Source organism: Sebastes fasciatus, chromosome 8 (assembly GCF_043250625.1).
Source record: "Sebastes fasciatus isolate fSebFas1 chromosome 8, fSebFas1.pri, whole genome shotgun sequence".
In the NCBI taxonomy this organism is placed as follows: domain Eukaryota; kingdom Metazoa; phylum Chordata; class Actinopteri; order Perciformes; family Sebastidae; genus Sebastes; species Sebastes fasciatus.
In genome coordinates, this window is record NC_133802.1 from 9,456,615 (window position 1) to 9,472,834 (window position 16,220).

The 16,220-nt window shown below is 39.1% G+C and overlaps 2 protein-coding genes across 4 annotated transcripts in view; one reads left to right on the top strand and one right to left on the bottom strand.

The window, feature by feature from the left end:
• Positions 1–5,052: 5,052 nt before the first annotated feature.
• The window catches only part of tm9sf4 (transmembrane 9 superfamily protein member 4), a 68,192-nt gene continuing 57,024 nt past the window's right edge, over positions 5,053–16,220 (bottom strand). The window contains exon 19 of the mRNA XM_074643215.1: positions 5,053–5,063. The gene's annotated coding sequence lies outside the window, so the exon portion shown is untranslated. The remainder of the gene's footprint in view (positions 5,064–16,220) is intronic.
• Positions 5,110–16,220, top strand: part of plagl2 (pleiomorphic adenoma gene-like 2) — a 43,349-nt gene continuing 32,238 nt past the window's right edge. The window contains exons 1-2 of one of the 3 annotated variants that reach the window (XM_074643217.1): positions 5,110–5,371; positions 5,734–5,784. The gene's annotated coding sequence lies outside the window, so the exon portion shown is untranslated. The remainder of the gene's footprint in view (positions 5,372–5,733; positions 5,785–16,220) is intronic. The other 2 variants (XM_074643216.1, XM_074643218.1) reach the window with 2 other exon arrangements.

Sequence of the window (16,220 nt, forward strand, 5' to 3'; positions counted from 1 at the left end):
GATGAAAACTAGCCCAAACTAACAAAACTCTGTTGACAAAATGTCCGTTTTGAACTCTAGTTTTGGTTTCAGCCAGGATCCCCCTTTGGCAGCAGTGTGCCGTGACGTGGAAGTGTAGCTTGACTGTCTCTATGTTCCACCCATCTACCTTATCAACCTGCTGCAGACCACTGGTGCCAGCTGTCTGCGACGTGATACCCCAGAAAAGTTGGTCTCAGCTGAGATAGACTTCCAAACCTTCTACTCTGGGCTACACACCAGATGCTCAAAGGTTACATCATAACGTACAGGAGGCGAGGCGTGATCATAAGCTATATCTTTCAGTGCAACACCACTGTGTCATCAACCAACATCATCATCTTAGCAAATGTTGTGTAACATTTGTGTTTTGAACATATTGATTTTTATGGTGTGAGATGGTGTGGATTTTAATCAAACCTCATGTACTTGGATGTTGGCTGTGCTGTGCCACTGGACATTTATGGCTGAATTATGCCTAAATATGACCAAAAATCCCAATAACAAGAGTAATTACACCCACAAATCCTGGTGGCAAAAGCCACGATTCTCGAGCCTTTTCAGCCCATGAACCAAACAGGATCAAATGCGTCCCACCCGCACATACTAGAATAACATAACCTATTCTTACACAACTATAATTAAAGAAATACTAACTGAGCGAGAAAATCGTGGATGTCCACAGCGGGCGTCAGCGCTGTGTCTGTGCCACTGGATTAAGGGGACGGCTGTGTCTCTCTGTTTGTGTCCCAGAGGTTTCCCTCCATCCTTTCTAAGCTGTTTATCACTCATCTCTGCTAATGTAAACCGCCCATCTGTTTTAAACAAAACACATAAAACACACACACAGTCATTTCCCACCACGCCAGACCCTGAAATAAGGGATTGCTGGGTATTTCTGGTGGCAAGGAAATACACTCCAGATGTGAACAAATTGTCCCTCTCTCTAATTTGCTATTGTGTTCACTGATGCTGATTTTGGATCTCTTAGGTTTTTCGTAGATGGAGGGGCTCACCAGAATTTGATATGTGTGTGTGTATTTGTATGGAAGCTTGAGTGTGTGTGATTATGAAGCTGATGGCGTTAAGATGTGTGAAGCAAAAGGGTGTTAAAGGAAAGAGAGGTGAATTGGGATGACACCAGAGGAACAGTCGGAGATCTGACTACTGTTATACAGCCACCATAAACAGACACAGATGTTTCTGCTCAGTTGCCTGATGAAGGCTTTATTTAAGGGAGCCCGTCGCTTTCTTCTGTCCTGTCATCATAACTTCTGAAAGGCTGGCTCGCTCATCCCTTACAGTGCATCTAATCAGGACTGATTAGGTGTGTGGTATAGCAGAGACATGCAGGGGAGTGGTTGCTCATGGAGGTTGCCCCTGCTGTTGTGTTTACACAGCGTGCACATTCTGCACGTGAGAGGTTTTCTAGACCGTCTGGAGAGATGAGACGGAGAGGGAAATCCACGGCATTATGTGGCGTTTCACAAGATAGTTAAAAATCACTCCACAACTCTAAATAACAGACCACCAACGCAAACTGCAATCAACCTGACTGCGGTTGCACCAACCACACTGTAATCCAAATAAACAAACAATGGCATAATGAAAGAAGTCTTCCTCTTTTTGCTGGGAAAATTGCTTCATCTCATCCATCTCTATCATCTAGAGCCTTGTCCAGTTTGTTCCACAGCATCCTCACAAGAAAAGCTGCAGGAAAAACAACAAAAACAACTGCATTAGATGACAGACAAACTAAAGAGTGAGGATTTCCTAAAACTTAATTTTTACATTCTTCACATAGCATTAAAAAAACATGATATGCACAGGTCACATGTATGTCTATCAATATAAATCTATCAATGCCACTGTAATAATGCAGACAAAGCATTCTATGCAAACAGACTGGACTGAACACAGAAGAAGCTGTTTTGCACTCACAGGAATTGTATTATTAGGCTGATATAAAGTTTTATTCTGTGTGATTTTCCCTCCTCTACCATATCACCATTACTGTAAAAACTTAACCAAAGTGTGTCAGACAACTGCTTTCATCTCTTTCTTTTAACATAATTTATTACAGTTTATTTAGCCTACTTGCCTTTATAAGTAGTTTATAATGTCAGAGCTGTAGGAGTGTAAATGTATTTGGTTTTCAGAGATTATTGGATTTGCAATTATTATGTGTAATGTGTGCATAAAAGACTGATAACAATTCTATTACAAAATGTAATGAAATAATTGCATCAGTTTAATCAAATATCTGAGAATCTTTCCTGTTTAGTGTATTTTCAAGTAATGCATAAAGTCTCATATTTGGATGTAATTTATTTAAATGTGTAATGATGGATTCTTTTTTTGAAAGCATCATTTTAACATTTTAACCTATAAGCCCATTAATTAATAGGAACGTTTTCAGTTTGAAGATTTCATTCTTATCGATTCTTTACTTGTCTTATAATAATAATAAATAATGAATGAGCCATAAGAATTTGCCTTTAACTATACATGAATAAACCATCACTTATTATTAATTACAATTTTATTAAAAGGTATTTGTAACCAAACAATTAATCTTTTGGAAGGAAAAAACTGCCTATTTTCTCCTTATAAGTTCAATGTGTTGCTCAATTATTACCATTTTCACTTCGGCTGCTTTCAATAAATAAATGTTTGTTGCTTGAAGACAAAAAAACTTTCTTGACTTTTTAAAATGTAATCGAAAGCTAAAAACAACATCCTGGTCTTTTAACATGGACCTATGTGATTTTATAAACATATCCAGCAGCACTCGACTAAATTAAGTTTCAAAGTAGTTCATGGATCCAGTTTTTCCTCCCAGTTATTTTCATTTAAACGGAACTAAGACTTAAAAACAGATAAAAACAAAAGCCCGACCAGATGCAGATCAGAATAATACCTGTTGGGATGTTGATGACTGTCCTCAAACTCTCATTTGTATTTTCACACTCAACTCTTGTGAAAATAAAACCTCTCCATCTTGTCCACATAATATGTGGACAAGATAGAGAGGTTTTTTGTTTTATATGCATGTTCACCACACTGCAGCAACAGGTAAGCTTTGTGGTTTAGGAGGCATTTCCTCTGAACAACTGGCATTTTCTACCCGCTCCTCTGTTATTGAACACGCCAAAAAAAAGCCCTTTTTGATGCTTTCATGTTCGGTCGGAAATGTCGCAATTATGAGGGAGCGATTGATTACAAAACAAAAATATGAATAAATAGAACTGAAAGTTATCCATGATTTTTTTTCTTTCAATTTAGTGGTCAGAAAGCAGCTAAAGTAGTCATTTTGTTTATTTAATAAGCAAAACATCAACATATAAGCAGCCTATATAGACTGTCATGGTTCAGTTAGAATAAATCAACAGGCAGACAAATATGTGTCTTTTGTTAATCTTCATTAAACTGTCATCTCCAATGGTGCGTAAATACACAGACAAAAGTATTTTTTTTCCCTATAGATTTAAAATTTGAGCAGACGGGCAGCACTTGAAAGCAGCATTATTGAAGACTCCCCCACCCCCCATCCCCTCTCTCTCTCTCTCTCTCTCTCTCTCTCTCTGCACAAACACATTCAGCCTGCGGGCTCTTGGTGCTTGGTGCTTGGTGGTGTGGCTGCTGGCAGCCTGTGGAGGGCTGCATGTGGATAAGAGGTGCTGGGGGGTTAGGGTGATGAGGAAACGAGTTGATGTGCCCTGGAAGTAATTCTTTCACCCCCCCACCCACAAAAAAAAAACACAAGGTGGGAGAACCGGGACCACCACTGGCACTAGCCTTTAACACGTGGGGGGACACATCCACATTTCTCCTGATGATGGGATGGATGTAAACCAATGCCCGTGTTTCTTCCTCCGTGTTGTCACTTGTTGCCGCTTTTTAGCAGAACAAAACAACATAATAATATGTGCAGAATGAATTATTAAAATACATGTTTTGTGTTGTGTGGTAAAGACGTGTTCTTGTTATGATTAAACGATTGACATTGTGTTTATTTTAGTTTCTCGTTTGTGAAACATTTGTGTGTTTAATGTGGTCAAGGAAAATGTTCACGTCATATATATATATATATATATATATATATATATATGAATAAATATAACTGAAGTTATCCATGATTTTCTTTTTAATTTAGTGGTCAGGAAGCAGTTAAAATCATAATTTTGTTTATTTAATAATCAAAACATCATGCCTTCCAACATATAAGTAGCCTATATACTGTCATGGTTCAGTTAAAATAAATCGACAGGCATACAAATATGTGTCTTTTGTTAATCTTCATTAAACTGTCATATATATATATATATATATATATATATGTGTGTGTGTGTGTGTGTGTGTGTGTGATGGGGGTGTTTTTTCTCACACTTTTCCGTTTTTAAAAAAGTCTAAATGAGCTATCCGAAACTATTCAAATAAATAAATAAACGTATAATTTATGGCGAGAAAATTAGTAGCTGATATGGGATCATAATGCCTGAAAAGAATAATTGTTTTCTCATTCCTATTTGGTTTCAGAGGCAGGGGTGACGACACAAATATACAAACTAAACAAACAAAGATATATAATCACACACAACAACAACTATATATATATATATATATATATATATATATATATAGTTGTTTTTTCCCGAATATATCAATATCTCAAAAGTATTTACATTTAAATATATACTATTTAATATAATAATAATAATAATAATTAATAATATTACATACATTTAAATATGATGAAATAGTAGTCCGAGATAATTTTGTAAGCTGTTAAATTTTGACTATAGTCAACAACCCGAAATTCATTCAAATATTAGATGATAATAGATGATACAAAACTGTGGCTCCATTATAGGCAAATATGAATTTAAATAATTTAAAAACTATATTGCCGAATCTTAAGAGCGTATAAAGTGGCCTGCAGGTGTATGAACTGGGAGGACTGGAGGACTGTGAGGACTGGAGGACTGGCTGTAAACCAGTAAACCAGTAATCTGTCCCTGCTTGAAAAAAAAAGAAAAAAAAGAAAAAAAGAAAAAAGTTTGTGAAAGTGTCCTGACGTCACACTCCCACAATGCTTACCGCCCCATAACTCCGCTGCAGCAGCCTGAGGGGAGCCAGACACACTCTCAGGCCCAGAATATACAGAAACATTATTGGGGAAAAAATCGGAAAAAATACTAAAAAGCATCAGATCGAGGAGTGAGACCAGATCGTGGATCTGGTGTCGGTGTCTCTCTCTGTCCCACGGCGGCGGCTGTCTGCTCCGGTACCGACATGGAAGCTTACCGGGGCTCCATGTGAAACTCACTAATGCGGTGCTGGAAACTTTTTGGTGGGTAAAAACTGCTCGTTTTTTTCTCTCATAATGTGGGCTGCACGTCCTGCTGTGTGTGCATGTGTTAAACAACTTTCACCAACTTTATAATCAACTCTCAACTGTGCGCGACACTTTGAATTGTTATGTTGTCGCGTAATCGGACTTTGCGTAAAATGTTGCTTATTTTTTAAATTTTTTTTTTACGGCAGCATGCATGGGAATAAGGAAGGATATCTGGCTATTTAATTTTTAATTATACTGCGATCATCGCCTCCTCTTGCCCCTCGAGGCTGCTGTGTTTTTTTTAAATTTTTGGTCGATAAATATGTTGCAAATGCTCATGTGTGAAGTTGTTTAACACGGTGCACTTTGTCCAGCGGCCCAGAGCTGTTGACGGCTGATGTTCTCTGCATGTTTGCGTCGATCTGGTGAGTTTTAAGCAATTTCCAGAATATTTATCAAGTGTGGCATGCCACAGCAGAGCAGAGCAGAGGAGAGGAGAGATATAGGGTGAACGTCCCTCTGGTGTGTGTGCTCACAAAACTCTGACAAAAAGTTGCTATAATGTGCTGTTTTTCTGTGTGCAAACATCTCTGAATTACTACACTTTTAGAGTCTGATATTCATCTAAACACCTTGAAGCTGTTGTTGTTGCTGACTTGATGTGTGTTTGTACATGGCTTGTGTCATGTTTGTCGCTGATCGGATGTTTTGTGCCTCATGTGAGAGAGAGAGCGAGAGAGAGAGAGACACAGAGAGAGAGAGAGAGAGAGATCTTTTCCTTGGAAGCGGGTAAATAACAACCAAGACCCCTATAACCCAAAAGGGGGGGTTGGTTGGGGTCAGAATGTGGGGGTTCCGTTTATGCACTTGTTATTGATAGCAGACTTGGCTGCAGGCTTCTACTGTTTTACACGTTTATTGTCAGTCAGGAGTGTTGAAATAAGCAAAAAGTTGAAGTAACATAAAGTATTCTTCATATTCTGCAGCAGACACTGAAAAAGAAGATACTGCTCCAAGTTTCAAGTTCCAAGTTTATTTGTCATATGCATTTAAAAGTACAGTGAAATGCAATGAAATGCATTTTACCCTGGCTCTCTCTCAGCCATTAAAATCTATAAATAATACACTAGATAATACTACAAGAAATAAGACAATAGCAGACTTGGCCTCAGGCTTCTACTTTTTTTTTTTTACATGTTTATTGTCAGTCAGGAGTGTTGAAATAAGCAAAAAGTTGAAGTAGCAAAAAGTAAGTCATATTCTGCAGCAGACAATGAAAAAAGAAGATTATTGCTCCAAGTTCCAAGTTTATTTGTCATATGCATTTAAAAGCACAGTGTACAGTGAAATGCAATGAAATGCATTTTACCCTGGCTCTCTCTCAGCCCTTAAAATCTATAAATAGTACACTAGATAAATACTGCAATAAATAAGACAATACCTGAGAATAAAATTATAAAACAACCTAAAAACATCCATAAAACAATCCACAGCTCTGCATTCATTTAGTGCTACTGTTCAGTAGTCTGAGTAGCCGTCTCAATAAGAGAGTAATAATGAGTTTACAGTTAGCTCATATTGTCATTTTTTTATTTATCCCTGTGGTATTTAGGTGTTATTGTCACTGTAGTAACATATACTTTATGACAAGAATACTGTTGTTTCTTTTTCCTGTTGAACATGGAGCTTGCACTCAAATTGCACGTTGTGATATTTAGATGTTTTTCCTTACGTCAGCTTTAAAGCTATATGCGGACATCCTGTGCTACTATATACAGGAGTTACACATGTATGAAGCTCTCCACAGCCAAACAGAGGAGAGACTCTACCATGGTCGGTTAATCTGCCAATTATTCTCTTGATTTATCGATTACTCTTCTATAAAATGTCAAGAAAAGTGAAAAATACCTGTTTCAGTTTGCTTAAATCCCAAGCTGAGGTCTTCAGAGAACTTGTTTTGTCCGTCCGATAGATAAAAACCCAACATTATTGATTTACTATCTCATAAGAACAGCAAGTTGCCAAAACTGACAAGCTAGAACTATAGGGATCGTTTGGTATTTTTGCTTGAAAAAAATGACAATTAATTGCTTTTCAAAATAGTATTCAATTAATTTTCTGTGGATTGACTAATTGATTAATTGACTAATTGCCTCTAGATTCCACCTGCACTGGTCTCATATAGGTTTTGTCATGGTCTTCTGCAAGAGGACATCCAACATCAACATGACTTGTCACTCCATTAACAGCAATTAAAGATAATAATTTAAGATTTTAAGTACAGGATGTAAAGAAAATCAAGTTCTTGTTCTATGAATGACTCATTCTATAAAGACAAAATTATGTACTGTAATTACTCTAGAAAAGTTATTTAATGTTAAATAAAAAGTCAGTTATGACCTCAAGGCTGCACTTATTATATGGCTGCAAAATAATGAAATACACGAGCGCTAAAAGCCTTAAAAGTGCCCCTCTACCTCAAAAAGATTCATGTCAAAGTTGCAGATCGATAAAGTCTGATGAAGTGAGTTTAGGTGGGTTTTTTCCCTCCACTTAGACAGCATGCTCCATCAAGGCCTCCAGCTACATAATAAGGAAATGGAAGTGAGTTTGTCACGAGACAATGCCTTTGTTGCTGCCAGTCGCCGTGCAAGTTGAGACCCATGTGTTGATGTTTGCTACTCTCTCACTATAACAACCTGCTAGCGATGGATCCTCTCCACCACCGGCTTTAACTTTTCCTCCAGAGATTTCTCAAACATTTGAAACATTAAGCGAGGTTGTCGGTGTGGCGGTGCACCTGTTTTTAGATGCAGTGACACACGGACATACAGTAGCTTGTAGTAATTGGTATTTATAGTTCCATCAATCTTCAGAGATGAATTTGTGAACGGTTGGAAATTAAATCCATATACCCGCGTGTTTATCCTAAAAGTGGTGAAAAATACAGTTAAAGAACATTAATAAATGAATACAAGTTATTTGATTTGATCACTAAACAGTTCAGGAATTAACTTGCAGGCTTCATGTTTTAGTGATTATGTGCAGAAGAGTTCCTCTTTTATCTAGATATGTTTTTTTGCAGACTCCTGGGTGATTGGTTCTGTTCTCGTACACACATGCATTCTTAAGGTGCTCTGCTCTGCCGGGTCCGCTCAGCCAGCTTCTTCTCATTAACTTCCATGCATTGCTTTACATTACTTCCATGCCCCTGTGGTTGGAAGGCAGCACGTTTCATGTTTGCCTTTGTGATTGAGTGAATGTGTTTGCCTGCGAGAGCTCGCGCGCATGCCTGTGAGATGGTAGATGTGCGCGTGCACATGTGCCCTGAACTCATGGTGTTAGCTGATGTGTTTGTGAGAGAGCGAGAGAGAGAGAGAGAGAGAGAGTGAAAGAGAAAGAGAAAGAGAGAGAGAGATGTTTTCGAGCTGGAAGGGAGGTCTTCCTCCTGAAAATCCCCCACAATTCCTTGTGCCTCTGCGGGCAGCGGTGGTAGTGGTAGCAGAGACGGTGGTGGTGGCGGCAGCAACAGCAGGCTGATTTCCATGAGAAAAGAGCATCAGTTGGGTTAATGGGAGGGACAGCCCTCTGAGGGGACAAATGGTAGTTAATAACCAGGGAAGAATCGGAAAAGCTCTGATCCCTTTCTTTGTACTTCTTCACCTTCTAGAGGCAAGGATGGGATGGGTGGGTGGGGGGTGCAGAGGAGATGGGTGAGGGGACAAGGGACACCGGGTTCATGCTAGAATGGATGTTGTTCACTGAGGGGCTGCAATAAGATTGCACTATTTATTATTTTCTCAGGGAAGCGGGAGAAAAAAAAACCGGGGAGCCTGAGAAGTGGAACACAGATTGGGGCATCGCAGAAGGAGTGTGTGTGTGTGTGTGTGTGAGGGGTGCCACTTTTTGTGTACTCACGTGCACATGTGTTTACGTGCATCTGTGTTCCGTGTGGTTGGACGAGCAGAGAACGATTTATTTATGCGTGTGATATGTGATGTTTTTTGTGTCTGGAGAGGAGGACAGAGATCCTGTATGTCGGGTATATGGAAAGAATGGAAGAGTAAGTCATCGTCTTGTTTACTTCTTCTTTACTGATTGTAATTATCGTTTTACCAGGTTTCAGACTGTATTTTATTCAAACAAAGTTCTCGTACGGCTGCTTGTTTAACATGTGAAGAATTAGGATTCTTTTGTTAAAAGAAAAAAATGGGTTTTGTAGAAAAAAGAAAAAAAAAGTTTATATTCCTCAGGAAAGTATTCAAAAAAGTATTGTTTTTGTAACTCAGGTGTTTTGATACCCAGCCCGGTTCCCTCTATAGCTGCTGGGTGTGTTGAATGGTGTTTTCTCCCTCGGGAGGAGTTTCCTTAGTTTTCTGTGGATGTTCATCATCAGCGACTTAACAGTTTCAAAGTTAAAGGTTGTATATAAGTGCTAGAAAATAGATTGATGGTTTGTAATTGAAGTGGTGTCAGTCTTTTTTACTCTGTGCTGCCAACAAGTTTGTTAGATTGAAAGCGAGACGATGTAAACGATGAAAAGCAGAATAACACGTTCGTCCTCTACAAATGAAAAGTCAAATTCATCAGCAATGAAAAACACACCGTTGCTCAATTCAGTAACACTCTGGGTTTGCTGTTACAGACTTACTTGTTCTGGTATGACCGGTAGCCCACGGTGGCTCATGTTAGCTCACATTAGCAAGCTTTACATAGATATAGCTGTGTGATTCTTCTTGTGCTAGTGTTACTCTAATGCAACACTCTGAATTCTCTACTTGTGCTACTCATTTATTTTGAAATTAATCGTCGGCCTGTAATTGCTGCTTACAGCCAGTTACTTTTCTTAAAGGACCCAAATATACAGAGGAGGATGGAAATTAAAGGCAACAGTTTTTTAAATTTTTTTTAAATTTAATTATTAACAAAAACATGACATAAAGTCACCAAAAAACACTAAACACGGAACAAACACAACACCACGGGTCACAGTGAAACAGACCAAAATACAAAATCAAACCGATACATCCTAATAAACACAAACAACATATGTCATCACAACATATATCAGCAGGTCTAAATAACAAACATTAAAGGATATAATAATACAAAGAATAAATAAAAGGAAATGCTCGATCGTTCTTCATATATACAAATTAATTTCATTATTGGAGAATATTGATCCATCGATGGAAAACTTCTTAGCAGCCTTCAGCTTCAATAAACATTTCCAAATGTTTTTTTTATGTCATCATTTCTATTTTCCTACCACAATAAAGGGACATTTCATAAACATTTAAAGTGATTGATATCCACACCAGCGGCTTTAAAAAATAAATCTTTTCCCTAAACAAAATAATCAGATTGATAATATAACTGTAATATCACAGAGGAAAAACTCTGGTTGAGAGCACAGTTTCTTTGCATTACACATCTGTTGAGCCTCCCTCCAAAAGGCAGAAACAACATGACAATACCAGACAACATTTAAATAGATAGATAGATAGATGTACTCTATTTTCATATCACTCTTTCGCATTACAAATGAACAGGGTTTTTATTTGGGAGAAAGTCTGCGGGGGTGGGGCAAAAACATGCACAAAACATCCCTCTTTACATTCTTTATAGTAAATACAGCACCAAATACATTTACTACATTTAGTTGGCAGCCGTGACAGAGAGAAGAATGACGCTTTGCTGTGTAATAGGCTGATTGGAAACAGAAGACGAATGTGCAGTGCAGCATGCACACACACACACACACACACACACACACACACACACACACACACACACACACACACACACACACACACACACACACACACACACACACACACACACACACAGATATTTACAAGGCTAATTAAAGTAAAAAAAGAAACCTTCACATTTTCATTTTTTATTATGCATAGGCACAAAAGTTAATAATACACGCGCACACATGCTCTCATTTACTCACAGTCTCGCGGAGGCCTTTTAGACCGGCGTGCATTCTGACGGGTCCTGCAGTATGCCGGTCAGAAATAGTAAGAGGATGCTAGATGCTTGAACCACATACTGCCACTTTTCCTTGTGGATCTTTTTCTAGGAAGAGCGGGGCAGCTGTGGCTTTTCAGAACCTAGATCCATCCATCAACCAGTACCCATGGTTTACACCACACAACACACACACACACACACACACACAAACGCACACGCACACACTCTTTCCTCTCCCTCTTTTCCCTCCCTCCCCTCCCTCTTCCCACCCGGCTCCATTTCCATGTATCTTAATTTCTTTCTGTCCTCTCTTTTCTTCTCTCTTTCTTCATCCCGTTCTTCTCTCTCACACTCTGTCCATCCATCCCTCTCTGTTTTTGCCCTTCATCCATCCTCCTCTCCCAGACTGAGTTTACAGCCCCCAGGCCACTTCCGCCAGGCTGTCTGCAACAGATTTATTAATAGGCTTTTCTCTCTCTGCAGTAAACACAGCGTTGGTTAAGGGGTCGTCTCTCAGACACTGATAGACTTGTACTTAACCTTAGGCACTGAGTGACTTGGGAATAGAGGAAAGTCTGTTTCAAAAGATGATCCACTGCAGATGAAGTCATCGAGGGGCCGCTGGAAATAAACACAAGTAGGAAACAGAGATGACTTACAGTAAAAAAGAGCCGAAAAGATGAACACGTTTGGTGATATTTTACAGCATTTTGAGGTTGGTGAGGTGAGAGGACAGGGTGGCAGAAGTGATGTCATGTCACAAAGGTCATTTGATGGATTTAATTACATGTGTTGCAAACATGCAGTGTACACCTCAGCCTGCTGATCCACTGTAATATACCTCAGCAAATGACCAAAACAATCCCACGGTAAGGTCCATTAGCTGTTTTGGAGCTTATCATCATCTCACACGATCCTCATCAACAGATAGAGTTGGATCAGTTGTCGTGAATGTTTTCTTTGAGCAAGACTTCTGGTCCATGTTGGTTTAAAAAGTTAAGATTGAAAGTTAATTTTTATGACCAAGGAAACAGCAGTTGACAGGATAGGAGGAGGGTAACCAGTGTGTCTGACAAACCTAACACCATCTTGGGGTTGCTGAGTGAAAAATTCCCCAAATCTAATAAAGAGCAGGACGGAGCCGGTAACTTTACCCTAAACTCTGATACAGTGGCATCCTTGACACGGTGGGGAAATACTAGCTATTACACGGTAGCTACGCTAGTCCTGAAGAATGCAACCTGTAACCCCACAAAATAATTTAGTATAAAAATGCTCCTCGGTCTGGGAAGTAACTGGTTCATGCTGACATTTACAGCTCATGTTACAGCAGGTAAATACACGGTTTGATCCAAACAACAACAACCACCCTCCAAACTTGTTATATATGGAGTATCTCTCTTACAGCCCTATACGCACACATCGCTTCTACATGTGGGAAATCCCTCAGCTCATAGACCTGTGGTGCCTAGTTACGGTTGCTAAACAATGATTGGACAATCACTATTCGGGGGAGGGGTTTAATTCCATGACAAGAGGACAAACTCCATTTGTTAACTATTGATAAATAATGAAAACTCTATTTCTTTCCGATGCAACCGTCCGACGCGAATCGCAGCCTTTCGAAACTCCCGAGAATCTTTTAAAATAAACGTTGTCGATCCAAAATAAAGACAGATTCAGCAACTGCAAGGCTTATTTCTCGCCTCAAATGTTTTCTGAAGCACGTTTCGGTGAACTATTTTCATGAAATAAGAGAAGAAAGTTTCCAAACGAGCCGCCATATTGCTTCCGGTTTGAAAGCTGGGAGCAGCTGCCCATGGAGGGACAGCGTTCGTCCAATCAGGTGCCGAGGTTGTTGTGTCTAGTGGCAGCCCACCAACCGTCCAATGCTGGGAAGCGAGGCGTCCCCTCGTGATGAAAAACACCCCGGTGGACACGTACCATGGGTATGAGCAATACAGAATGCCTGAGAGCCTTACTACATTATATTTCATTATATTCTGAATTTAGTTTTTCCTTTACATAAATAAAAGCATTGTTCTAGCGCCGACACTGTATTTAAACTGAGGAGGAGGAGAGCTTCTGCGTCCCTGTGTGTGTAACAATCAGAGTGTAAGTGTGTTAACCTGACCACACCTCACTTTAAGACCAACACGCCCATAGGTGCACAGATGGGCGCAAGTACACAAAATGACAACGCCGTCGGTCTATGACGCTGTGTGCAGCTTTGCGCCGGGTGTAAGATGGGGCCCCTAGCGTGTTTTTGTGGTGTTTCGATATTTATTAGGGCTGTGTATTGGAAAGAATCTGGCAATACGATACATATCATCATATGAGGGTTATACCATTCAATATATTTGATGTATTGTGATTTTTCGGAAATCTAATTTAAGGAAACTGTCATAGTATAACGAACACACCGCCATAGGTGTAAATTATAGGTAAAAAAAGGTGTCAGCGGGATCTGCATTTGCATTTACACCCAACATCGTAGCACTATTTAAGAGGGCACACTGAGAGGATGCATCTCTTTGTGAATGAAATAATGTATTGACTTGAGTTAATCTTTGCAAGCATGCCTATTAATTAAAATATGACGTGTTTTTGAGAATCGATTATTACCAAGCATAATTTTGCGATACCCGATAATTATCTTTTTAATATTTATACCCCTAATATTGAAAATGTATGTAAGTATTTATCACTAATTCAACATGTAGTTTTTAATCTTTAGCTTTTAATATTATTAGCTTTGGTGTGCATTTTTTGTCTTCTATTTATTGTGTGTGTATTTATTGATCTGGGTGGCGAGCTGCTGCATACAATTGCATGCCCTGACATTAAAGTATAGAATTTCTTATGATAAAACTGTAACATACATACAGTATATAACAGTTATAAAAAACTAAGAAAGTCATCAATCAAGAAGCTGCAATCAGTGAGTGTTAACATTTTTCCTTAGAGGATTGATTAAGGCTGATTAATTTTCCGATTATGGACGAATAGATCAATCATTTTAGCGCTAATGGTGGCCAGCAAGGGCAACATTATATATCACCAAAGAGTGTTTGTAACTGAGATATCAAATTATTTAGGGCTGAAAAACCAACAGAAAAAACAGCAAATTATTTGCTGAAAAAATCAATTATTTGTTGAATTCATTCATCAAATCACCAGATGTGTTGGTTAGCCTCTCAAATATGAGGATTTTCTTTTCCATCATTTCAGACATTGCTATATGAATACTTCAAAAATGTTTTCGCTGTTGAAAATAAAGCATTGAAAACAAGACGTGTCATTATTTTTGACATTCGATATACTAAGCAATTGAGCAATTCATTTAAAAAAGAAAAACACCAATAGATGAATTATCCTTAGGTACTTTCAGTAAAAATGGTTGCCTGACAGGATGGTAGATGATTTTGTTTTTCAACACATGAATCTTTCTGGCATTTGGAGCTTAGCAAGTGATAATTTTAGACTTTTCTTCCAATGATGGAGAATCTTTATTGAGAACAAGAACTAAGTTGCTTGTACTTAAAGCTGAAGTAGTCGAAATTGGAGAAAAAATGATTAAAACAAGTTATTATTATAACGGTCGCTATATCCTGACAGTAGTGCATGAGACAGGTAAAAAAATCATGTGCCTCTGTGTCCTCCGGTGCTCCTAACGGCATCTGCAAGATTTCCCAGTCCGGAGGAAAACAAGCAGTAAGAGCTGATCTGGGATCTGCTGTCCATCTGCTGTCTATGAGAGCCGGCTGTCAATCACTCGCAAACTCCGACCAAACGGTCAAACTAGGCAGCTACTGCCACTTTAACAGTGAATAGAACCTCGACTAGAGATCACCTGTTGCTTTAATTCAAATTTGTTTCTTTTCCTTACCTTCTGTCAAAGTGTATCCAGTTTTAGTCTATTTCAGTATTTTTTTGGCCAAAACTGGGCAGGAAAAGAGCTAAACGCAGACCCAATCTGAAAAATAGAACTGTATTCTTGATCATCGGCATTCCTGTTATTATCTCTTGACATGGTAAGCTGCCATTGGAGCCAAAGTGGAAGTATTGTGGTGCGCTGGTATCATGCGCCGTAACCGAGGAATGCACCAGTAGTAGACAGTCTAGTACGCACATGCAGAGAAAGGACTGATGCATGCCAAAGTGTTGTTGAGAATCATCACGTGACTCAGTACACAGTTATGTGTGTGTGTGTGTGTGTGTTAGCAGCACAGTAATATCTGGAATATGGACCCGGTCGGTCCAGCCCAGCCTAGAGATGCCCATTAGTGAGTCAGCGAATGGGACGAAACCTGATCAGTGCAGAGAGAGAGAGGGAGAGAGAGAGAGACAACCTCCTGACTCACACAGCCATACAGCTACAGTCGTAGTGAAAGATGATTGCTGCTCCTGATTCATACTCAGGAGCCAGTAAGAAGGGAGCAGGAAAAAAGTGGGAGAAAGCAGAGTGTTGCCACAGTGTCTGATGACACATCCCCTCTTCCTTCCTCTGAAGTGATTTTTAATAACGCCTCCACCACCACCCCGCCCTGCTCAACAATCCCCTACTTACTAAATAATGCCAAGCAAAACCTCCAACTCCCTCGGTAGACAAAAGACATTTCTCTCACAGCTCAAGCGAGGGTTCGCTGACTTGAGTCGCATCAGTTACATGAAAGGTCTGCTTCAGATGCTTTAATTGATTAAAATTAGCTATACCACAGTGTACAAATATTCCATTACAAGTAAAAGCCCTGCATTCAAAGTAAAAGTACATAAGTAATCAGCAAAATGCGCTTAAAGATTTAAAGTACTCATAAAGTATGATCTCTGTCATTTATGTGTTAGCATTTTAATGTCGGTGCTTGCCAATGTGGAGCTA